Genomic DNA, 27,223 nt, shown 5'->3' with positions numbered 1-27,223 from the left:
GAACTAGTTTACAGTCCCACCAACAGTGTAAAAGCGTTCCTATTTCTCCACATCGTCTCCAGCATCTGTTGTTTCCTGACTTTTTAGCGATCACCATTCTAACTGGCGTGAGATGGTATCTCATTGTGGTTTTGATTTGCATTTCTCTAATGCCCAGTGATGATGAGCTTTTTTTCATATGTTTGTTGGCTGCATAAATGTCTTCTTTTGAGAAGTGTCTATTCATATCCTTTGCCCACTTTTTCATAGGGTCGTTTGTTTTTTTCTTGTAAATTTGTTTAAGTTCTTTGTAGATTCTGGATATTAGCCTTTTGTCAGATAGATAGATTGCAAAAATTTTCTCCCATCCTATAGGTTGCCTGTTCACTCTGATGGTAGTTTGTTTTGCTGTGCAGAAGCTCTTTAGTTTAATTAGATCCCATTTGTCAATTTTCACTTTTGTTGCCATTGCTTTTGGTGTTTTAGTCATGAAGTCCTTGCCCATGCCTATGTCCTGAAAGGCATTGCCTAGGTTTTTTTCTAGGGTTTTTATGGTTTTAGGTCTTATGTTTAAGTCTTTAATCCATCTTGAGATAATTTTTGTAGAAGTTGTAAGAAAGGGATCCAGTTTCAGCTTCCTACACATGGCTAGCCAGTTTTCCCAGCACCATTTATTAAATAGGGAATCCTTTGCCCTTTGCTTGTTTTCGTCAGGTTTGTCAAAGATCAGATGGTTGTAGATGTGTGGTGTTATTTCTGAGGCCTCTGTTCTGTTCCATTGATCTATATCTCTGTTTTGGTACCAGTACCATGCTGTTTTGGTTATTGTAGCTTTGTAGTATAATTTGAAGTCAGATAGCATGGTGCCTCCAGCTTTGTTCTTTTTGCTTAGGATCATCTTGGCTATGTGGGCTCTTTTGTGGTTCCATATGAAATTTAAAGTAGTTTTTTCTAATTCTGTGAAGAAAGTCAATGGTAGGTTGATGGGGATAGCATTGAATCTATAAATTACTTTGGGCAGTATGGCCATTTTCATGATATTGATTCTTCCTATCCATGAGCGTGGTATGTTTTCCCATTTATTTGTGTCCTCTCTTATTTCCTTGAGTAGTGGTTTGTAGTTCTCCTTGAAGAGGTCCTTCACATCTCCTGTAAGTTGTATTCCTAGGTATTTTATTCTCTTTAAAATGTATATACTATTAAACTAGAAAGAATAACAATGTTACGTAAACTTGCAAACTTTTTTTAAATACACAATAATAAACAAAATAAGGAAATCAAAGCTAAGGAGTAAGTAGATATACAAGCAAAAATTAGTCATTTTAAAACAGAAAAAATGTTATGTTTTTAAAATGTTTGTTAAAAAAATGACAAGCAAGCAAATTCAAGAGCTAGTTCTTAGAAGAAAATAATAAAACAGATACACCATTAGCAAATCTAATAAAGAAAAGAAGAAGAAAATATATTTTAAAATAAATACAAAATACCAAGTGATGGTGAGGAAATAAAGAGATAATTCAAAGAATCATAATCATTTTAATTAATTTGATGGGATGAAATAGGTAATTTCCTAGAAAAGCATCATCAGGCTTACCCAGGAAAAGGCAAGATTCTACACACAGTAATTTTAGAAGTAATTCAGAAAGTAATCAAAAAGCTAGACACCCAAACTGTAGAAGACTCAGATTATTTCACAAAGGAAAATTACCAAACCTTCCCAGGACAGATAACTACTACTATTTAAACTATTCAGAGTCTAGAAGAATATTTTCATCTTCTTTTTACAAAACCAGAAAAACTTTGACACCATAATCTGAAAAAGATAGCATAGGAAAAAAAGAAACAGAGCAAATCTCACTTATGAATAGTAATGCAAAAATCTTGAATAAAATATCAGCACTTAGAATCTGGCAGCACACTAAAAGAGTAATATACTAAGATTTAAAACGCAAAGATAGTTCAACATCAGGATTCACTACAGTCACATATTAACTTAGAAAAACAACATGATCATCTATACATTTTTCTCCCTAAACATTGCTGGTAAAGGTATTGAATAAAACACAATATTCAAAAATACAAAAATTAGTCAGGCATGGTGGTGGGCACCTGTAATCCCAGCTACTTGGGAGGCTGAGGTGGGAGAATCTCTTGAACCCAGGAAGCAAAGGTTGCAGTGACCCAAGATTGCACCACTGCACTCCAGCCTGGGCAGCAGCGCAAGACCCTGTCTCAAAAAAAAAAAAAAACCTATATAAAGAAAAGTCATTATCATGTATAATAGTGAATCACCAAAGCATTCCCATTAAAGTCTGGTATAAAATAAGATGATCACTGCCACTACTACTATTTAACATTGTTCTAAATGCTTTAGCAAGATACAAAAATGTGATAGCTAACACTGTTAAGGGGAAGAAAAAAATCATTATTTGTATATTATGTGATTATATAACTATGAAACACAAGAGGATCAATGAAAAAGCTATTAGAAAAATAAAGAGAATGTAGTAAAGTGTATATTTAAATTTTATATTCAGATAACAATATCTTTCTATACACAAATAATTCAATTAGATCACATAATGAAAGAAAAATCTCATTTGTAAGCAGGAGTTTAAAAAGATAAGCTATCAATAGGAATAAACTTAAAAGATGCAGAATCTATAAAAAGAAAACTTTAAGGCACTAAAGAGGAACATGAAAGAAAACTCAAATGAATGGAAATACAACCCTGTTCTTGGAAGGAGAATTGTGCATTGTAAAGATATCACTTCACTCTAAGTCAACCTATAAATTGTATATAATCTCAATAATGTATCAACAGAATATTTCTTGAATGAGTAAAGCTCATTCTAGAGAACTATAAAGCTACAGTAATTAAAATAATTTGGTCCAGGTGCATAAAACAGACAGAAAAGAATAGCGAACCTAGAAATGAATCTAAAGACACATGAAAATGTATTATGTGACAAAGGCAGCAGTTGAAACATTGGAAAAAAGATGGATTCTTTTCAGTAAAAGGCAGTATGACAACCACCTTGTCATGTGAGGAAAAAAATACAGATGCCTAATTCACTTCTTACCCCAAAATAAATGTTGAATAGATGAAACATTAAACCAATCAAACATTTAAACATCAAAAATAAAGTTAAAACACCAGCAAAAAACATCAGGTAATTTATTTCTTTAACTTTGAAATAGAAAAGACCACTCTAAGCATGATAGAAAGCCCAAAACACATAAAATTTTTTTTCTAATTTGATTTCATAAAAATATAAAATATCTGCACAATAAAATGATCACCATAAACAAAGTTTAAAAACTGGAAAAAGGATTTGTGACACTTATGCCAAATGGCTAATGTTGCCTAAGAAATTCTTATAACTTAATGAGAAAAGTTCAATAATCCAACAAATATACGTATATGAAATATGAAATACGCAATGTGGTTCACAGGGTAAATATATATAAAACTTTTAGGAATATACAGAACATAACATATAATTATAGAAATGTAAATTAAACCATTAAAAAATACCATTATTTTCACCTGTCACATTGACAAAAATAGAAATGCTGCCAGGGATATGGAGGGAACCTTCATCCTCAAATACTATCAACAAGTGTTTAAATTGATACAAATGCCATACAATTTTCCAAAAGTTTACATGCACATAACCTTGACCCAGCAATTGCACTCTAGAAACATATCCAAGAATTCATCCTAGAGATATATTCACACATATGCTCAAAGATACATACACAAAGATATCTACTTAAGAATTCTTCCTAATAGCAAAAACTGGAAACAATCCAAATGTCTTACTATGGAATTTTTTAAGGTAAAATATAGAACTACAATGTAAGTAGCCTTTACAAAGAATGATATATTTCCCAGTATGCTGATACAGAACTATCTCCATGAAATATTGAATTTGAAAGAAAAAATAAAGCAAGGTGCAGAACAGCGTATATTCCATATTCCCATCTGTTCATGTATCTTTGAAAGCTATCACAAGAAACTAGTACAGATGATGGATTCTGGGAAGGGTAGAAGGCTGAATATCAGGTACAGAGGGAATCTTATGTTCATTCTACATGCTATCATACTGTGTGGATTTTCTACTCCATGCCCACATAATTTTTAAAAACTAAACACTGTTTAAGCAAATAAATAAAAAAGGAAAGTCTCTTTGAATGATCTGCAAAGTAAATTAAGAAAACAGTTCCATTTACTATACCATCAAAAGAACAAAATACCCATGAATAAACTAGACCGAGGAGGCAAAAAACTTACATGCTGAAAACTACAAAACATGCTGAAAAATTAAAGACCAAATAAATTGAAAGACATTCATCTTCATGGGTTGGAAGACTATTGTTATGTTATCAGTACTACCCAAAACAATCTACAGAGTTCATGCAATTCCTGTCAAAAATCTTAACGATATTCTTTGCAGATACAGAAAAGTCCATTCTAAAATTATACAGGATCTCAAGGGACTCTGAAGCATCAACACACTTTTGAAAATGAAGAACAAAATTGGAGATCTCACACTTCCTAATTTCAAAACTTATTACAAAACTACAGTATCAAAACAGCATGGTGCTGGCATAAAGACAGACACATAGACAAAGGGAATAAAATATAGGGCTGATAAGTAAACTCTTGTATAAATGGTCAAATGTTTTTCAACAAAGGTCATTCAACAGGAAAAGGACAGTCTCTTCAACAAATGATGTTGCAAACCCTGGATATCTACATATAAAACAATGAAGTTAGATCCATATTTTACATCATATATCAAAATGAAGTCAAAATGAATCAAAGACCCAAATGTAAGAACTAAAACTCTAAAACTCTTAGAAGAAAACATGGAGGAAAAGCTTTATGACATTGGATTTAGCAAGTATTTCCTGGATATGATACCAAAAGCACACGGGCAAAAAAAAAAAAAATAGATAAATTGTACTATAACAAAATATAAAATTTCTGTGCATCAAAGGATATAATCAAAAGAATGAAAGGGCAAACTATGGAATGAGGAAAAATATCTGCAAGTCATATATCTGATAAGGGACTAGTATCCAGAATACACAAAGAACTGCTACAACTCAATGACAATCAAAAAGAAAATAAGCCAATTTAAAAATAAGCAATGTTATTTATGGGACCTAAAAATCAAAACAATTAAACTCATGGAGATACAGAGCAGAAGGATGGCTACCAGAGGCTGGGATGGGTAGTGGGAGGGTCAGGAGAAAGTGGGGAAGTTAATGGGTACCACAAAAATAGAAAGAATGAGTATGACCTAGTATTTGATAGCACAATGGGGTGACTATAGTCAATAATAATTAATTGTACATTCTTAAATATCTAAAAAAGCATAGTTGCATTGTTTGTAACACAAAGGATAAATACTTGAGAGATAGATACTCCATTTTATGTGATGGGATTATTATGCATTGCATGCCTGTATCAAAACATCTCAAGTACCCCATAAATATAGACACCTACAATATACCCACAAAAATGTTTTAAATAAAATAAAATAAAAATAAGCAAAGTATCTGATAGACATTATTCCAAAGATGATATCCAAATGACCAATAAGCTTATGAAAAGATGTTCAACATCACTCATTAGGGAAATGCAAATCAAAACCACAGTGAGATATCACCTCACACCCATTAGGATAGCTACTATTTTTAAAAAACCCACAGAAAATCACAACTCTTGGCAAAAATATGGAAAAAAATAGAACCTTGTTAGTAGAAACATACAATGGTGCAGCTGCTGTGGAAAACAGCATGGCAGATCCTCAAAAAATTGTGGTCCCATAATTCCACTTCTGAAGATATATCCAAAAGAAGTGGAAGCAGAGTCTCAAAAATATCTGCACATAGATATTCATAGCAGTATTATTCACAATAGCCAAAAGGTAGAAGCAACCCAAATGTCCATGAACAGATGAATGAATAAACAAAGTGTGGTATAGCCATAAAATGGAATATTATTCAGCTTTAAAAAGGAAGGAAATGCTGACACATGCTACAACATGAAGGAAACTTGAAGTCGTTATGATAAATGAAATAAGCCCATCACCAAAAGACAAATGCTATATAATTCCACTTATATGTGGTACCTAGAGTAGTCAAATTCACTGAAACAGAAAGTGGAATGGTGGTTGTCAGGGGCTGAGGGTAGGAAGTTGTTGTTTAATGATAGTTTAATAAATAGAGTTTCAGTCTTGCAAGAGGAAAACGTTCTGGAGATCTGTTGCACAGCAATATGAATATAGTTAACACTATTGAACTCACATTTAGAAATGGTTAATATGTTAAATTTTAAGTCGCGCATTTTTTTGCCACAAAAAGAAATATTTTTAAGTAAGTCTCCAGATCCAAGGGTATTGTAAGTAATTTCCTTTCTTTCTAGGTCTAGCAAAATATCATTGTTGCCATCATCATTATCACCATAGTTTCTTGAACACTTACTGCATATGCATTACCTTATTTAATCCGTTTAACTACCCCACAAAGTTATGTAGTTTTTTTATGGAAATAGAAGTCAGATGAGTTATGTAACTTGCCCCAAATCAACAATTAACAGTTTAGACATGGGCCCAGCACTATCATTCCAAAACTTAATGCATCCAAACAACCACTGCTCCTGTTTGACCACTCCTCCTTCTCTGGTTCCCAGGAATTGGGATGTGGGGTGGAAATGAGAACAGGAAAGGCAGGCAGGAAATATCCAGTTGTTTTTGTTTTTCAGGAACTTCCATTTTCAATGGCCCCACTGGACCTTAACCCTGCCCATCCATAGGAGGTTTCAGGTGAATTAAATCAGACACGTGTGGCAGCCCTGGGGAATTAGATGAAGGTCTTATTGTATTAGTCATTTTTCCTGTCATCTTGAATTAGTGTCATGTTAGCTTAATGCAATACTAACAGGATATAGAAATGTTAGCATATTACAGACTACTCAGTGTGTCAAGTAAGAACTTTATTATATTACGCTGCCACTGATATTTCAAAGAAGGGAGAAGAACATGGGTGTGCCCGTAAAATAGAGTCAGTTAATGCCAAATCCAAGGAAAACCCCACTTTGGAAGTTGAACTGGAGAAAGGGTGAGAGAATATATGAGGTTATCTGATTCTAAGACCTCTGATAGAATACATATTAAGGGAATGCTAACATAAGTATCTTCTGATAATGCAGCAAGGAGGATAAATTCCTTCTTCATTGATATTTTCAACTTGGTGCCCTCTTTCCTAAATCACTGACAAAGAGCAGTTCCCTTGAAGGAAGCTGATGGGTAGTGAACCCCTACTTTGACCAAATAATGTTAGAAGTTCAGTTCTAATATCAAGTCTAAACCTCTGCTAGCTGGATAACACGTTACTGCTGGGTACATGGCAGGGGTTCTTATCTTTTTTTTTTTTTTTTGAGACGGAGTCTCGCTCTGTCACCCAGGCTGGAGTGCAGTGGTGCAATCTCAGCTCACTGCAACCTCCACCTCCCGGGTTCACACCATTCTCCTGCCTCAGCCTCCCAAGTAGCTGGGACTACAATCGCCGGCCACCACGCCCGGCTAATTTCGTCTTTGTATTTTTAGTAGAGATGGGGTTTCACGGTGTTGGCCAGGATGGTCTCGATCTCCTGACCTCGTGATCCACCCGCCTTGGCCTTCCAAAGTGCTGGGATTACAGGCGTGAGCCACCGCGCCCAGCCAACTTTTTGTGTTTTTAGTAGAGACGGGGTTTCACCGTGTTAGCCAGGATGGTCTCGATATCCTGACCTCGTGATCCGCCTGCATCCTACAGGCATGAGCCACCGTGCCTGGCCGGTTCTTATCTTAACAGATATTCCAGGTTCTATCATTGATTTTTAAGCAGTGATCAAATCCCCTGAATTTGTATGTAAAATTGTGTATGTCCAAATGGCTTTTTTTTTTCTTGACAAAGGTCTGAAGATTCTTGAAGGTGAGCCCAAACGGTGAGGCCCCTCTGTATTAAAGGTGGATCAGGAAACATTAAGCTAAAGTGAGACAAGCAGTTATTCTAGAAGGCCTGGGTTATAGTCCTAACTCTGCCATTGACTTCCTGGGTGACATTAAATCACATCTGCCTTGAGGACTTCATCCAAGAAGTAGGAATAATTGTAAGTGTGTTATATACCTCACAAGGTTTTGGTGAGAATTAATGGGATATTGTATTGAGAGGAACTTCAAAAAAGGACAAATAATCCCTTCTAAAAAGCAAACTATTAGGCCAGGCACAGTGGCTCATGTCTGTAATCCTAGCACTTTGGGAGGCCAAGGCAGGCAGATTGCTTGAGTCCAGGAGTTCAAGACCAGCCAGGCCAACATGATGAAACCCCGTCTCTACTAAAAATACAAAAACTTAGCCAGGCATGGTGGCACATGCCTGTAGTCCCAGCTACTAGGGAGGGTGAGGCAGGAAAATCACTTGAACTCGGGAGGTGGAGGTTGCAGTGAGCTGAGATTGTGCCGCTGCACTCCAGGCTGAGTAATAGAGTGAGATCCTGTCTCAAAAAAAAAAAGTAAACTATTAAGACTTCCTTGAAAAATTATCATCAGCTTTCAAGAAGGAAATGTTCTCATGTACAGATCAAATAGATTTCTTGTTTGTTTTGTGTTTTGTTGTTCAGGGGTCTCTATTGACCAGGCTAGAGTACAGTGGCATGATCCTAGCTCACTGCTGTGTCAAACTCCTGGGCTCATTAAATCCTCTCACCTCAGCCTCTCAAGTAGCTGGGACTACAGGCACGTGCTACCACACCTGACCAAGTTTTTAATTTTTAATAGAGATAGGGTCTCACCATGTTGCCCAGGCTGGTCTCAAACTCCTGGCCTCAACTAATCCCCCTGCCTCAGCCTCCCAAAGTCCTGGATTACAGGTATGAGCCACTGTGCCCAGCCTATCAAATAGATCTCTATAAGGGCCCTCTTGTTTTTCTCAAGGTAATAAGTCTTTGGTTCTTCTACGTGTGGGGACATAGACACGGCACTGAAACTAATTCCTGATGGAATAACCTAGTCTAAGATCCAAACAGAAAAAAAACAATTATCAGCCACTTTGGCCAAGAGAGATCACGGCAATTTTTCAAAGTGAGCCCAAGGCTCTACATGCAAGCCAGGGAAGGATATTGAACAGAAGGCAGTGCGGCTCTACTATAAATGTGCAGTTCCCCTTAATTAAAAATCTATTAGCAAATTTCCTGATAGGCTGTTGGTATTTACAAATATAAACTAATAGCTATTTATTAGAATGTTTATTCTAAGGCCTTCAAATGAGTTTTTCCTTGTAGTGTGATAATTGTTCAGATGGCTTCCTGCTGATTTAATTACTTCAATTAGCGAGGATTCTCTGAGACGTATTTCCCTTGGCTTTGGATCCTCTGTGTTGTTATCACAGGGGCCTCATTGATTGTAGCCTGAGGGCCAAGCTATATCTGTGCCACTCACCACCAAATATCAATGTTGAAAAAGTTAAGTCAGTACGAAGAGAAAGAAAAAAGAATCAGGCCTGCACGTTTGTCTCCCAGCCCCTACTTCAGAGACAGAGGATGCTACGGATCCCACACCACTAGGCTGAGTCTCTTTTGGCTCAAAAAGCTCAAAGAGTCTCTTTGAGCTTGTTGGGCTCGTTGTGTTTAGTCATCCATATTTTCACCTCTTGCCACCTTGTCATCAATGCTGTACTTCAAAAGGTTAGAAGCCCAGTGGAGAAGTATTATGGCTGACCAAAAGAGCACTAGGCTTAGCCCCTGACAACCTGAATGTGGTGGTTCACATTCAGGTCCACCAATTCTTCAACACATGAAGAGATGGTATCTAATTGCCCTCCCCTTGAGTATGGGCTGGGCTTAGTGACTCTCTTCTAACAAATAAAATGTGGCAAATGTGACCTAATTCCTCTACCTTCAAATCCCAACTTATATTTAAAACAAACAAACAAAAAACAGGCCAGGCGTGGTGGCTCACACCTGTAATCTCCACACCTTAGGAGGCTGAGGCGGGAGGATTGCTTGTGACTAGGAGATTGAGAGCAGCCTGGGCAACATAGCAAGACCCCATCTCTACGAAAAAAATAAATAATTAGCTGGGTGTGGTAGTATGTGCCTATAGTTCCAACTACTTGGGAGGCTGAAGCAGGAGGATTGCTTGAGCCTGGGAGGTCAAGGTTGCAGTGAGCACTGATTGTGCCACTGCACTCAGCCTGGGCGACAGAGTGACACCCTGTCTCAAAAACAGAAAAAAAAAAAAAAAAAAAAGAAAGAAAAAATATTGCAAATGTGACAATGTATAACAAGATCATAAACAACATCACAGCTTTCCCCTCATACGCCCTCTCTCAGGTTACCTGTTCTGAGTGAAGTTAGCTTCAGTATCATGAGAAACTCTGGAGAGACTCGAAGCCTGCTGCCAATAGCCATGTAGCATGCCATCTTGGAAGTGCATCCTCCAGCCCTAGTCAAGCCTAAACCCTGACCAACAGCCTGACAGCCACCCCATGAGAAACCTTGAGCCAGAACCACCCTTCTGTTCATCAGCAAACATTTACTAAACTCTGGCTACGTGCTAGACAGTGTTCCAGGTTCTAGGAACACAGCAGGGACAACTCAAAGAAGGTGCCTGCTTTCATGGCAATAACATTTTAATAGAGTAAACTAATAAACAGATAAAAGCAATTGGAGCAATTTTGGAGAGTGATGGCATTGGAAAGGAAATTAAATAAGATAATAGGATAGAACCTACATGGGGAGGCCAGCAGAAGTCTTTCCAAGGGGTGACTCCCCTATTGAGATTTGAAAACATGTAAGACCTAGAAAAGAGCATTCTGGATAGAGGGAACAGCAAGGGCAAAATCCGTGAGGCAGAAAAGAGCTTGGGAGTTAGCACTGTGGTGAGCAAGGAGACAGTGCTATGTCATAAGGTCCAAAAAGGTGTTAGGGGGGACCAGAACCTGCGAGCCTTCATACGCCAACAGAAAGAGTGACTCTAGTTCCAGGGGAAATGAGAAGTCCAGGGAGGGTCTTAAGCAGAAAGGTGACAGAACCCAGTGTGCGTCTTTAAAAGGTCACTCTGACTGCTGTGTAGAGGTGTGTTGTAGGGTGGGTGTATTAGTCTATTCTTGCATTGCTATAAAGAAATACCTGAGACTGGGTAATTTATAAAGAAAAGAGGTTTAACTGGCCCATGGTTCTGCAGGCTCAGTAGGAACTCCTGCCTCTCTTGAGGGTCCTGGGTACATTTCCACCTGGAGCAGGGGCAAGGGCTATATGACCTCTGGAGGACACTAGGTTTCCAAAGCTCTTCTGAAAACAACAAATTCTTGCATTTCCTTTCATATCCTCCCTCCCTCTGCTTCCTTTATATTATGTTGCTTTTGAAAATGTTTGCTCTCAGACACTTTGAAGCTCCCAATAATTGGTGCCTTGGGTTTGGTCTGCACAGGGGCTGAGTTCCGGAGCCAGCTGTGAATGGTCTGTCCCTCCTGGACCTGCCTTTTTGTCCTCAGTTGTGTCCTTGATACCCATTAACTTCCCCACACAACACAAGTAGCTACCAGGCCCCACTTCCAACATTGGGGATGACATCTTGACATGAGATTTGGTGGAGAGACAGAGCCAATCCATATCAGGGGGCAAGAGTGAAGCTCTGAGATTGGTTAGACTCAGTGGTTCACTCAGGAGGTCAAAGGCCACAGCTAGCCTAGCGTGGAAGTAAGGAAGATGGGGATAAGAAACAGATTTGAGCTAAGTTTTTAATGTAAAATGGATATGACTGCTGAGGGATTGGACTCTGGGGATGAAAGAAAAGGAGGAATCAAAGAGAGTTCTGATTTGAGATTTGAGCAACAGGAAGGAGAATGGAACTAGTGCCTGAGATGTTGAAGATTCAGGTGGGCACAGCTTTGACTCCTACCTGTATGACTTGGGCCTCAGCCGGTTCCAGCACCATGGTCAATGAGGCCAGGCTTATGCATCCCCAAGGACCAAAGAAGGTCAGTATGCCATATAATGCTTTATAATTTGCAAAAAGTGCTGCAAAATACGTTACTTATTTGAAACCCACAGCACTCCTATGGGTTAATCAGGCTAATGTTTATGTATCCATTTCACCGATAAGGAAAACTGAGGTTCAGAGAAGCTATGTGGCTTGTGTAACATCACCAGCTACAAAGAAGCCATACAGGGATTCTTAAAGAGGGAGCTGCATGTTGCCTCCTGCATGTTCAATGTCCTTTGATCCTGTGCACTAAATAGCAGTGGAGACCCCCTCTCACTCATCCATCCACCCAATCATTTTGACAACCAGATGCATTTCCAAACTCCTCCGGGGGTGGGAGTGGTAGGGAGGGAGAAAGGACAATAACACACACACACACATACACACACACAGTTTGAAAGAAAAAATAACCTATCCATCTGCTCTCTCCCTGAATTAATTTGTTCATGGAGCACTTCCTCTCGGCCGGGCACTTGCTTGATGTTGAGGATACAGAGAAAAATCAAACCCAGTGTCTAACCTCAACGACCTCCTAGTCAGGTAAGGAGCTTGCAATCCCTGCAATATCTGGAGGAAAAATTTACAAAGATTTCCCAGGCCTGCTCTCATGCAAAAAACCTACAATGTGTCGCATGAATTCCTTCCCACTGATGATAAACAAATATCAGAAGTCTGAATACACAAACACACCATACAGAAGAGGCTTCTGGAACCTCGGGCAAAATATTATAATATTTTCATGGGCTGCCCAAATTCTAAGCATTAGATTTGATGAACAGCTTTATTGAATTTTGTGGATAAATATTTAAAGCCTTCAAGGGCTTGTGTAAATCACACCTAGGCAGACGCACTTGCTCACAGCACCATCTGCTGGTAGCTACTTGTGTTGTGCAGGGAAGTTAATGGGTACCCAGGACTCAACTGGGGACAAAAAAGTAGGTCCAGGAGACAGGCCATCTGCAGCTGGCCCTGAAACCCAGACCCTGTACAGACCAACCCCAAGGCACCAATTTTCAGAAGCTTCAAAGCATCCGAGAGCAAAAATTTTCAGAAGCAACACGAGATGGCGGAAGCAGAAGGAAGAGAATATAAAGGAGATGCAAGGATTTCTTGTTTTCAGAGGTTTGGAAACCTAGTGCCCTCCAGAGGTCTGGAAACCTAGTGCCCTCCAGAGGTCATATAGCCCTTGCCTGTGCTCCAGGTGGAAATGTACCTAGGACCCTTAAGAGAGGCAGGAGTTTGCAATCCCCCAGGGTCCAATCTCCCACGGTCTTTTGTTACATGGCTTATAATTCTTTCCTGACACATCATATAGAGAAATATTGCACAGCTCTTTTAAAATTATGTCCTAAAAGCATATTTAATGGCATGGTCAGATTGTACAGTGGGAAAAAAAAATTACAAAACAGAATGTGTGTGTGTGTGTGTGTGTGCACGCATGTCTATGTAACCAAAAGGGTATGCACCAAAGTATTTACAACGGTCATCTGTAATAGAATAAGGATGATTTTTTTTCTTCCTTGTGTTTGTCTGTATTTTCCAAATTTTCTCTAATAATGCCAGGCACAGTGACTCATGCCTGTAATCCCAGCCCTTTAGGAGGCTGAGATGGGAGGATTGCTTGAGTCCAGGAGTTCAAGACCAGCCTGGGAAATATAGCAAGATCATCTCTACTAAAAATTTAAAAATTGGCTGGGCACGGTGGTAAATGCCTGTAGCTCCAGCTACTCGGGAGGCTGAAGTGGGAGGATCACTTGAGCCCAGGATGTTGAAGATACAGTGAGCCATGATCTCACCACTGCACTCCAGCCTACGGGACAGAAATGTCTTATAAAATAAAAATAAATAGCAACTGAAAAAAAAATAAAGCCCTAATGAGCATGTATCAGTTTTCTGAGAAGAAAAAGAAATTTTAAGGAAAAAATACTACCCCAAGAATAAATTATTTCTTTTCTTTCTCCAGCTGTATTGCAAGTTTATTTCCTTTGGTTGTATACTTGGGGTAACTAGGGTGATATTAATAGCCATGGCAATAATAATAATAATGATACATCAAAAGAGCAGGGTCTCTGGTGAGGGCTCCACCCTCAGGCCTATGCCCACAGATCTGAGTGACAATAGGCACTCCTATTTTTGCACCCAAATATTGCATTTTCCAAGACTGCTGTGGTCCACCACAACCCCCATCCTGTACCCATATAAACCAGAGACCTTAGCGGGCACACACACAAGTGGCTGAACGTCAAGACCAGCAGACCAGCAGACCAGAAACAGTGGAATGATGCAGCAGAGGAAGAGAGAAGAGGAGGAACGTCCGAACACCAAGGGGAGTTCAGCTAGGGGAAGTTGGAGAGTCCACCTGCTGGGCAGCCTGATTCCAGGGGAAGACCACCTTCCCACTTCCATCCCCCGTCCAGCTCCCCATCTATCTCACTAAGAGCCACCTCCACCACTCAATAAAATCTTGGACTCATCCTTCAAGCCCATGCATGATCTGATTCTTTTGGGATACTGGGCAAGAGCTCAGGATTCTTTCAGGATACAGAAGGCTATCACACTGGCCCTCTGCCCTTGTGATAAGGCAGAGGTCCATTGAGCTGATTAACACACAAGACATCTGTAGACAGCAAATCTGAAAAAGCTTTGTAACACACACCCACTTGGGCTTCAGGAGTCACAGACACCCACCCCTAGAAGCTGTCATGGGGCCAGAGCCCAATAGTGCTCACCTCGGCCTCTGCACTTGCCCATCTGCATGCTCCGCCTAGGGGTTTGAGCTGCTGTGGGGTGACCAGGCAGGTGAGCCACACCTCTGTCACACACCCTGCGAGGGGACTCAGGGAACTCTCCTGTTTCAATAACTCACAATGGAGCATTTATTAGTAAATGTGGTGGATATGAAGCTCCTAGCTCAGCGTCTGGCACATAGTAAAAACTCAGCTATTATTATTACTACAATGTATCAATAGCCTTCCCTAAAATATATAGAACACTGACCTCAAAAAGCTCACAGTTTTAAGTGGAGAGAGAAAAATAATACATAGAAAGTATCTAATAATACAAGAAAAAAAGTGACATTTATTAATCAAACAGAAAGTAATGCCCCTCAAACCTCAATTCTAGGTGGACTCTTTTGGTTGCAAGAAAAAGATCCACTCAACCTAGCTCAACTGAGAAATGTCCTCAAAGATATCTCAAGGAACACAAAGGTAAGAATCAAAGCAAAGGTAGGCCCCACAGGAACCAGAATTGGGAAGCCAGGAAGAATCAAGGTTCCCCTTTTTCTCAGCCTCAACCCTGTCTTTCCTCACCTCAACTTCTTTCAATGCATCTGCTACATCCTACTCTCTTACTAAACTGCATCCTCTTGCACAGAGCTTGTAGTTGCCACTCCCAAGCTGTCCCTACTACCCTCTCCCTGTGCACAAGAGCTAACCAGCTCAGTTTCTGTCTTCCCATTCTAAATTTTTGAGTGGAGAATGTAATTGACCTGGTTCATCACATTACTGCACCAGAGGATCCAAACCACTTACTACTGGCTACCCCGTGGATGAATTATCCTTGCATCAGGCACTTAACTCTGGTGCAATTGACTTGGTAAGAGGAATTGGGTCACATGGTATGAAACATGCCACTGCAAGCATTCAGCTGGGGTTATGGGTTAGGGTATGGGCAGAGAAAGCAATGGCATTTCTGGAATGACATTTCAAGAACAGCACTCATTGATTTCCACTTGTTTTTCAACGTTTATTTCCTATCTGTCCTCATAGACTTGCTCTTCTGTGAATGTTTGATGCTTGATTAGCAATGAAGAAAAAGTCTTTTGTCACAGGTCAGGTTTCCCAGGCAGCAGATTAATCTACTTAATTGGTTTTGTTGTTTGTTTGTTTTTTGTTTTGTTTTGTTTCGTTTTTGACATGGAATCTCGCGCTGTCTCCAGGCTGGAGTGCAGTGGCGCAATCTCGGCTCACTGCAGCCTCTGCCTCCCGGATTCAAGCAATTCTCGTGCCTCAGCCTCCTGAGGAGCTGGGACTACAGGCGCACGCCACCAGGCCCAGCTAATTTTTTTGTATTTTTAGTAAAGACAGGGTTTCACCATGTTAGCCAGGATGGTCTCAATCCCCTGACCTCGTGATCTGCCCACCTCGACCTCCCAAAGTGCTGGGATTACCGGCATGAGCCACCGCTCCCAGCCTAATCTGCATAATTGTTAATCTGCTCTAGCAAAGGTACCATATCTGGTATAGTGGCTGCAATGAGGGCTACTGCATGGTTGAAGTGGCATTAGTCCTCCGCCATCATCCAGAATCCATCTAATTTCTGCAAGGGCCAGATTTTGCAGAGGCTGGACTTTTGCATTCATCTAGATTGAAGATATGGCAGGGACCACCACCTCTGCCATCCTTCAGTAGCACTGATTTCTTCCATCCCCCTTGGGATGAGATATTATCTTTAATGGACTGGCTTTACACGGGTTAGGAAGTGAGAAGCAGTTTCAGAGCATTCCACTTGCCTTTCCCCACTATGATAACTCCTACCCTATAGGCCAAGGACCAAAAGCATGAGTTAAACAAGTACGAAGAATGTCTGTCCCAATTACACATTTGAGAACCTCGGACATGACTGGGTGAGTCCATGGACCTCATAGAACCATTGTGAGCTGAACTGTGGCCAGGACTTCATTTATCACCTGGTTTCCCCACTCTAACAGGGGGGTTATGATGGCACTTTGGGCCTCCAGGTGTCAATGTCAATTAGGTTCCTGTGTCCAATAATCCTGGAAATATTTGGGCACACCCCGTTTCCCAGTATACAGCTACTCAAGTAAGTGGTGGTCAGTCCATGTGGGAAAAGCCTGGAGGAATCATTACTGTTTGGACTTGCTGTGATGTTGCAGGGTCTTTCCTCCTGAAGAACCGTCCTCTCACTGGGCTTCAGGTTTGAAAACCGGCCCACGTCTAGCAAACATGGGCAAGGGATTGATCCTTACTGTTGAAGGTGATTGTTCTTGGCATCCTGATTATTCATCCTTGATTCCTTTTTATTGTACAGATTGAGCAGCACTCTTGTTGACTTGATGCCATTTTCCATAACCATTCAAAACTCTCTGCAGGAAGGGTCTTCCTGGTTGCTCCTCCATACTTCCCAATGATTACGGTAAATGTCCACCTGATGGTTAAATGTCACCATCTGGCCTCTAAAATCCCAGAGTGCTAACTTCCCCATCGCTATTGGTAAGCCCAGTTCTGTTATGGCCTTTCCTACATTTAGCCTTGGCCTGCCAAGGAGCCAACACTGGGCTTCTAAGTGATACTGGTGTCCCTCTTGCCAGCACATTTAGTTTTTTATTTTAGTTTCAGAGGGTACTTGTCCATGTTTGTTATATGAGTAGATGGTGTAATAGTGGGGATTGGGCTTCTAGTGTACCCATCATCCAAATATGGAACACTGTTTCCAATAGGTAATCTTCCAACCCCCACTCACCTCTCTCCCTCCCCCATTTTGCATTTCCCAGTGTCTATTGTTTCCATCTTTACGTCCATGTGTACCCATTGTTTAGCTCCCACTTATAAGTGAGAACATGCAATATTTAATTTTCTGCTTCTGAGTTAGTTCACTTATAATAATTGCCTCCAGCTCTAACCATGTTGCTGCAAAAGACATGATTTCATTCTTTCTATAGCTGCATAGTATTCCATGGTGTATATGTACCACATTGTCTTTATCCAGTCAACTGTTGGTAGACACGGGTTGCTTCCATGATTTTGCTACTGTGAATAGTGTTGTGACAGACCTACAAGTGCAAGTGTCTTTTTTATATAATAATTTGTTTTCCTTTGGGTAGATATTCAGTAATGGGATTGCTGAGTCAAATGGTAGCTCTATTTGCAGCTCCTTGGGGTATCTCCATGGTGTTTCCCATAGATATTGAAGCAGTATACATTCCCACCAACAGTGTATAAGCATTCCCTTTTCTCCACATCCACGCCAACACCTGCTGTTTTTTAACTTTTTCATAATGGCCATTCTGACTTCACCAGCACATTTCTTATTTCCTTACTAAATAGTGTATCTTCCAAGCCTTTCCATGGCACATAATAACCTGCAAGACTTTCTGGCCTTAGTCTGAGCCTTTCAATCCTATTTCCACCATCTTGCACAAAAATCTTGGCATTTCCACCTCACTTACTGTGGGTCATCACTTTTTCCATGTCTCTAAAAATCATCCTAGTAGCAGGTCCACACCATCTCCTGGGTAACCTCATCATCTTCTGTTGCCTTCTCAACAATTCCATCGTCTGCATAATCATTTTTTGCATTAAATTCTCTCATTTTAAATACTTAGAAGTGTTTCTGCTTTCCTGGTTAGACCTAAGTGATTCTCCATTCAATATCTCCAGATTGAAACTCCCTGAGGGAAGGAACCATCTGTTCTCCATCTTTGAGGCATTTAACTAAGCACCCGACATTTAGTAAGTGCTTAGTGGAAGTTTGATTAATTTACTGGTCCATATTAACATGGAGGATAATTTCTCTAGTTACAAATGTCTGCCACTTGTGTAGTGAAAGGTAACTTCTTTAACATAAAGGTGGTAAAACACTACTCCTTGAAAAAAAGAATTAGAAACATCCCTGTTTTCAGTACAAAGGAGCATTTTAGATTACTTTTGAAGATAATGAACTGGCAAACGCTCCTTCCATTACAGTTGTGTTTCTATGCCTGTTTTAGTCATTAGCAGAAAGTTTCTTGCCAAAACTCCTGAAAATCGATTTCCAAAGTCACCCCACAATATAGGCACAATTTCCTCTTCTCTCCTATCCCTGTGACTATTTCACAATGTTTTTCTTTCCACCATTAAGTCTTGAACTACAGAAAACCTTAGCCATTGATTTCCAACCCTTTTATTTTATAAGTGAAGATGCAAAAAGATGCAAGGAAGATAAATGATTTGTCCAAAGTCACAAAGTTAGGCAAAGCCAGGACTAAAACTTAGGTTTCCTGACTCCTTGCATGGTTTTCTTCCCACCACCCAGCCCACTCACCTTCCTAGAATCACCAGAAAGTGGTTACAGTATTGCAGCTTAGTGAAACATCAAAGAAGACAATCTTTTCATCCAAGCCTCTGGAAGTCCAAGCTATGTCAGTGACACTTTGAGATGTGTAGTTTTTATCTGTTCAATACATATTTATTGAATATTTCTATTACCACACACTGTGGTAATTCACTTTGGATATAGAGTGGTGAAATGGGGGCATTGTAAATAATAGTAGTAGTAAAAAGAAGAGAAATAAATAATAGTAGCAGTAAAAAGAAGAGAAAAATAAGAAAAGGAGAAGAAAATGGAGGATGAGGAGGAGTGGTAGAGGAAGAGGAAGAGAAGCAAACGTGGTTTCTGCTCTTGTGAAGCTTTGAGATTAGAGCTTATGTCTATAGAAGCATTTGGAAAGTAAAACTTATAAAAAAAGTCACACTAGAACACAGAAACTAAGGGTCAGTCTAATTCAGGGCTCAGCAGTCTATGTCCCACGGACCAAATCCAATTTGCAGCAGGTTTTGTACATGGTAAGAAGGTTTCTACATTTTTAAGGAATGTAAAGCACACACACACACACACACACAGACAGAGAGAGAGAGAGAGAGGTGACACAGAACCTAGGTGGCCCACAAAGCCTAAAATACTTATTATTTTGCCCTTTTACTGACTCCTGGTCTAACGTCAAAGAAATACAGATTGAGCATTTCTAATCCAAAAATCTGAAATCCAAAATGCTCCTAAATCTGAATTTTTTTGAGCACTCACATGACATCACAAGTGGAAAACTTCACATCTGACCTATGTGATGTATCACAGTCAAAACTTCGTTTCATGCACAAAATTACTGAAAATATTGTATAAAATTATCTTCAAGCTCTGTGTATAAAATGTACATAAAACATAAGTGAATTTCGTGTTTAGACTTGCGTTCCATCCCCAAGATACCTCATTATGTATATGTAAATATTCCAAAATCCAACAGAAATCCAAAGTTTGAAACACTTCTGGTCTCAAGCGTGTCAGATAAGGAATGCTCAACCCGTATTGAGTATTCGTTGGATTTGCCATCCCAGCATGCATTTCCCTCCCCCACTCTCAGACATATCTTCTAGATGGGGCTGGCCTCGCCTCTACCTCCAGTGTGAAGTATGAGTCGTACTTAAACAAATTCTCCTTCCATGTTGTAATGTTCAGGAATAGGTACGTCGCTCCACTGTGGCCAAAGTACTTCGGAAATCCATACAGGGAAAGAAGCTCTCTTTCTCTCTGGAATTGGAACCAGAAGGGTGTAAGCCTGAGCCACTGGGGTCCATAATGTGGAGAAGGAAGGGCTGAAAAGAGGAAAGCAGACTAGTCCTGGTAACATTGTTTCACTTTTTTGCTTGTAGGTTCCTGTCACTTGCAACTTAAACAGTCTTCAGAAGGTCAAGAAGAAACCGTGATAAATAATATCTATTCCGTCCCTTAATCAAGGAATACTCAGAGTACTTTCCTAAATCTTGTATTATTCTGGAAATGTTACCAACCAATGGACCCACTGCATAGAAGCCAATACTATGGCACCAGCTTTTGAAAAAAGAAAAAGCTTTATTGCAAGTCAACTGGCAAGGAGACAGGAGGCAATGCTCAAATCTGTCTCTCCGAGCTGGGATCTGGGAGCAGACTTCATAGGCAGAGCATAACTATGCAGGAGACAGGAAAATGCAACAAGGTGTGATCGGATGGGCCATACAAAGAGGCAGTGTTGGGACCTTGGCTCCTAAGTCTATATTGAAACAAAACAGGGCCCCCCTCATTTCTTAATTTGGTCGTTGTTCCTCGATCTGAGCACTTAGGCTCCACATGTGATTGACTTTTTTGTTGCTGCTAGTTCTGAAGTCATGAATTGGGCATGCTTTGTTCATCTGGCGTGAACACTTTATGTGACTTGCAACCTGGAGGGCCCCTGCACTTAAAACTGTCCATCGCTTTGCTGCATTTCATTACTGACAAAGCTGAACAAGATTGAACTGGTTCTGCAGTTCCAGAAACTGCTAAGTCTCAAACCAATGGAACTACAAGGTCCAAGATTTCTTTCCTTTATGTTACCTTTATACACCTCATCATGGCACACCTCCAAAGCCTGCTGATACCTCAGAAGCTGCACCATTAAAAACACTCATCAACCAACCCCTGGTTCCAGTGAGTTTTACTTGGATCTTCCCCAGTGCTTACGTAACATTTGCAAAGTTCTTTGAAATGGGAACAATTCTGAAGATTGTATTCAATTCTCCAAGGCTTATTTTGTAGTAGTAGCAGCATTTTCACAGCGTAGCAATGAAGCACTGTTTTCTCTCCTGGTAATTCATCCTGTTATCTAGTGTTTTAACTGCCAGACACTTCCTCATGTGCAACAAGATTTTGCCTTTCTTAATTTCAGACAACTTTAGAAAATTCAAGCTGGAAAAGACTAGCAACCATCAACTCCTGTGCTTCCCAAAGTGTGGGACACGTAATTACGCAGACATAGACATGGCATTAAATACTTCTGAAAGGTAATGTATCAAAGTTATATTCCCACCTCAATTTTCTTTCCCTCTGTTGATTATAAAGAAAAGGAACATCTTAGCCTGGTGTTAATATATCTTTAGTGACTCTAGACTTACTAATCTCCTTTTTTCCCATATAGAGAGCCGACCTCAAACCTCACCTCAGCAGGCCACAGTATCTGGCTAGAACTTCCTCATTTTGTTACCATGTAATTACTTTCACACTTACATTCTATTTACAGAAAAATATACTGGTTTTCCATTTATAATTGTGTTATAAAATTCTTTTTAAATAAAATATTTATGTTTTAAATGAGGCTATTTAAAGAATATATTAAGTACATTGCCCAGGTGTTTTATAAATTTGACAAAAAATTAAGCAATTTAGTTTTTGGAATCATTGAGTTAATGCAAATCCTATCTTTTTTTTTTTTACTTTTTTTATTTTTTAAATTGTGGGTACATAGTGGTTGTATATATTTATAGGGCACATGAGATGTTTTGATACAGGCATGCAATATGAAACGAGCGTATCATGGAGAAAGGGGCATCCATCCCCTCAAGCATTTATCCTTTGAGTTACAAATAATCCGATTACATTCTTTATTTTAGAATATACAATTAAGTTATTAATGACTATAGTCACCCTCTTGTGCTATCAAATAGGTCTTATTCATTCTTTCTATGTTTTTGTACTCATTAATTATCCTCACCTTCACTTCAACCCCCACTACCCTTCCCAGCCTCTGGTAGCCATCCTTCCACTCTCTATGACCATGAGTTCAATTGTTTTGATTTTTAGATCCCACAAATAAGTGAGAACTTGCAATGTTTGTCTTTCTGTTCCTGGCTTATTTCTCTTAACATTATGATCTCCAGTTATATCCATGTTGTTGCAAATAACTGGATCTCATTCTTTTTTATGGCTTAATAATACTCCATTGTGTATACGTACCATATTTTCTTTATCCATTCATCTGTTGAGTTAAAACACTTTATCATCAGAGGGCCATATAAATCCTTGTCTTGTTTTATTTCATTTTAGTATGTTTTGCCTTTCATCATGATTCCCTCTCCCATTCCCTTCCACCTCGTAATGGCACCCACTTTAATGTGTTTGGTAAATGTACTCATATTCGTATGTGCCTTTGGAAAAATAAGTAGCATTGTTTTATGTACATTTGTATGTACATACATGGAATGTTGCTATAGATCCGATTCTGGTGCTTACTTTTTTCTTTCAATGATGTTCTTATGAATTATTTACTTTCATTGCTTGTAACTGCAGCATAATATTCTACAGTGTGCATCTACCATTTTTTAATCTAGTCTCCATTAATGAACATCTAAGTTGCTTCTAATTATTTCCTGCCCCCAAACAATGCTGTAGTGAACATCCTCATGTATGTTTCCTTGCACACTTATATGCCAGTGTCTCTGAAGTTTTACCCAAGAATGAGATTGCTAGATAATACAATGCTTAATTTTACTAAATGCTACTGGTTTGTGCTAAGAACATCTGGATACGTTTAAACTATCAAAGAAGTACGTACAATTTGCCGATTCTCAACATTCTTGCCAGCATTTGTTATTCTTTAAATTTTTAATGTTTACAAATCTTACGGGCATAAAGTGGTGTCTCCCTGTTGTCTTAATCTGTATTTCTCTGATTGCAAGTGAGGTTGAGCATTAGTTAACATACTCGTTATCAATCGAGATTTCCTCATCTGAAAATTACCTGCTCATAATTTTTTACTTTTCATCTTTCATGTTTCTTGTTCATTAAAAAAAAATAGCTCATTGTATATTCTAGATATGGACATTGTAAAAATTATCTGCCAACCAGTGTCCCTTGGTTGGCTATGTATGTGATATCCTTTGTTAAACAGAAATCCTTAATTTTGGTTTCTGCTTTCCTACCCTAAATTTACAAAGATGTTTTCACAGGTTTTCTTCAATTATCTTAATATTTCACCTTTCACATTCAGGTCTTTAATCCATCTGGAGTTAGGTCTTGTTTATGATGTGAGTTAGAAATCCAGTCTTATTTTTTTCCACATACAGAAGTCAGCAAGTTTCCCCAAAACACCTATTGACTAATCCATCTTTTACCATTTATTTGTGGTATTATCTCTGTCATATAAATTGTCCCATATATATGTATATACATATATAGCAATTATTCATAAGTCAGAAGAGAGTAAATGTAAAGTGTGTTAATGTTTTTGTATTATCCTAGAGAAAAACAAAATAATAATTTTCAGATTTTAATAAATTAAACATTCATGATATAACTGCAACATATTGCATAAATACATATAAATTCCAAACTAATAGTAGGGGTAAAATAATGAACTACTGTATAGAGCCAAAAGAATATAAGAGAGGAGATAAAAATACACATAGACCATATGGAACAAATGGAAGTCACATAGTAAGATTGTCAATCATTACATTAAATACAGATGGACTCATCATTCCAATTAAAGACCAAATCATTTCAACTGGATATGGTTTTAACTGACAAATAAAAATTGTAAACATTTATAGTGGACCGTATGGTATTTTCATATATGTATATATTATAGAATGCCTAAATCAAGCTAATTGACATATGTATTACCTCACATACTTTTTTGTGTGTTCAGAATACTTAACTACTCTCATAGTAATTTTTAAGTGTACAATACATTATTATTAACTATAGTCATCAGGCCATACAAGGAATCTCTTGACTTACTCCTCTTGTCTAACTGAAATTTTGTACTTCCTGACTAACATTTCACCAATCCTCTCCCATTTCACAGCCCGTGGTAACCACCATTCTACTCTCTCCTTCTATGAGTTCAACTTTGTTAGAGACCACATATAAATGAGATCATGTGTTATTTTTCTTCTGTGCCTGGCTTACTTCACTTAACATATGTCCTCCAGGTTTATCCATGTTGCTGCAAATGGCAGACTTTCCTTCGTTTGTGGCTGAATAGTGTTCCACTGTGTATACATACCATGCTTTCTCTATCAATTAATTTGCCAATTAACACTTAGGTTGATTTCATATCTTGGTTATTGTGAATAACACTACAACGAACACGGGAATGCAGACATATCTTAGACCTACAGACTTCATTTCTTGTAGATGTATACCCAGTAGTGGGATTGATGAATCATATGATAATTCTACTTTTAATTTTTTGAGGAACTTCCATAGTGTTTTCCATAATGTCAATTGGATATTTTTAGATTAAGTTATTTACAAAAGAGATATCTAAAACTAAGAATAAAGAAAGTTAACATGTTTTTCTGCCCTTTATTTTTAAAAGGGCAGAAAAAATACAGCATACAAGCATTAAATCTTAAAATACATTAGGATCAGACAAAGTAGACTTGAAGGCTAAAAGCCTTATTATAATAATAAAATTTTTAATTCTTCCCAAAGATATAGTAACTAGAAATTTGCGTGTGCCAATAACATAGCCTCAAAACATATAAAGCAAAATTTGACAAGATACCAAGGAGACAAGTACACAATCACAGTGAGAGATTACAGAACAAACAATTGAAAGAATAAGCTTTCAGTGATAGCTTACAGAGCAAACATACAAAGACCAGTAAAAATCTAGAATATTTGAACTATACAATCACAAAATTGACTTCATGGATTTCTATAGAACATTGCACCCAATAACTGCAAAAAAATGCATATTTGATATGGTTTGGCTTTGTCTCCACCCAAATTTCATCTTGAATTGTAGTTTCCATAATCCCCATGTGTGGCGGGAGGGGCCCAGTGGGAAGTAATTGAATCATGGTGGCAGTTTCACCCATGCTATTCTCATGATAGTAAGTTGTCACAAGCTCTTATGGTTTTATATGGGGCTTCCCCCTTTGCTCAGCTCTCATTCTTCTCTCTCCTGTTGCCATATGGAAAAGGATGTGTTTGCTTCCTCTTCCATCATAATTGTAAGTTTCCTGAGGCCTCCCCAGCCATGCGGAACTGTGAGTCAATTAAACCTCTTTCCTTTATAAATAACCTAGTCTTGGGTATGTCCTTATAGCAGCGTGAGAATGAACTAATACTGTATTCTTTTCAACACCAATGTATGTATGCTTTTTTGGAATATTTACAAATACTGATGGTCCATAAAACAAGTTTCAAAAAACTGTCTAAGACTTTAAATCATTATCATATGTTTTCTGTTCCTAATTCAATCAGGCTATACATCAAATATAAGTGAAAAAAGAAAGGAAAATACATCTATTTGTAAATCTAAAAATACACTTTTATAAAGATCCATAATTACAACAAAAATTTATACACATTTTAGCTGAATGATAAAATGATATAGTTATGAGCTTCAGATAAACTCACGCCTTAAGAAAACTTTATAGCTTTATTAGAAAAAGAGAAAGATGGAAAAAGACCTAAGTATGTATGTCAATAAGATTCAAAAATAACAGAGGAAGTCTAAAAACATATAGAAATGGAAGTTAATTAAATAAAAAACAAACATCAACAAGTAAAACCAACAAATCCAAAAATTAATTCTAGGAGAAGCTACTAAAACTAATAAACCCATATGAGACTCCAAGAAAAGTAGATAGAAGGCACAAATAAAGTCAGAAATTAAAAATCGGATGTCACTACAGACCCTATTAAAGTTAAAAAGATCATAAAGGGATATTATGATTTTATGCCAATAAATTTAATTGATGCAAAAATATGGAACCAACCTAAATGCCCATCAACCAATGAGTAGATAAAGAAAATGTGGTATATACATCATGGAATACTACTCAGCCACAAAAAGGAATAAAATAATGTGTTTTGCAGTAATTTGGATGGAGCTGGAGGCCAGCATTCTAAGTGAAGTAACTCAGGAATGTAAAATCAAATATCGTATGTTCTCACTTATAAATGAGTGCTAAGCTATGAGGATGCAAAGGCATAACAATTATATAATGGACTTTGGAGACTTTGGCAGAAGGATGGGAAGGGATGAGAGATAAAAGACTACATATTGGGTACAATATACACTTCTCAGGTGACAGGTGCACCAAAATCCTAGAAATCACCAATAAAGAACTTATCCATGTAATGAAAAACCACCTCTGCCCCAAAAACTCTTGAAATAAAAAATAAAATAAAATTTTAAAAAATAGGCCGGGCACAGTGGCTCACACCTGTAATCCCAGCACTTTGGGAGGCCGAGGTGGGCGGATCACGAGGTCAGGAGATCGAGACCATACTGGCTAACATGGTGAAACCTCGTCTCTACTAAAAATACAAAAAATTAGCCAGGCGTGGTGGCGGGCTCTTGTAGTCCCAGCTACTCGGGAGGCTGAGGCAGGAGAATGGTGTGAATCTGGGAGGCAGAGCTTGCAGTGAGCCGAGATCGTGCCACTGCACTCCAACCTGGGCAAAAGAGCGAGACACTGTCTCAGAAAAAAAATAAATAAATAAAAAACAAAATAAATAAAATAAATTTCGTTGAAATGAACAAATTTCAACAAAAACTAGCATAAAAAGAGATGGAAATAGAAAATATGGATAGTCAAACATTCAATTACAGAAAATATTCATTTTCAAATGGAGCCTTTAGCCTAAATCATAGAGAAAAGACAAACTGGTGATCT

The sequence above is a fragment of the Nomascus leucogenys genome, chromosome 2 (assembly GCF_006542625.1).
Source record: "Nomascus leucogenys isolate Asia chromosome 2, Asia_NLE_v1, whole genome shotgun sequence".
Taxonomy (NCBI): domain Eukaryota; kingdom Metazoa; phylum Chordata; class Mammalia; order Primates; family Hylobatidae; genus Nomascus; species Nomascus leucogenys.
The sequence above is the reverse complement of the archived record's forward strand: the minus strand, read 5'-3'. Positions refer to the sequence as shown.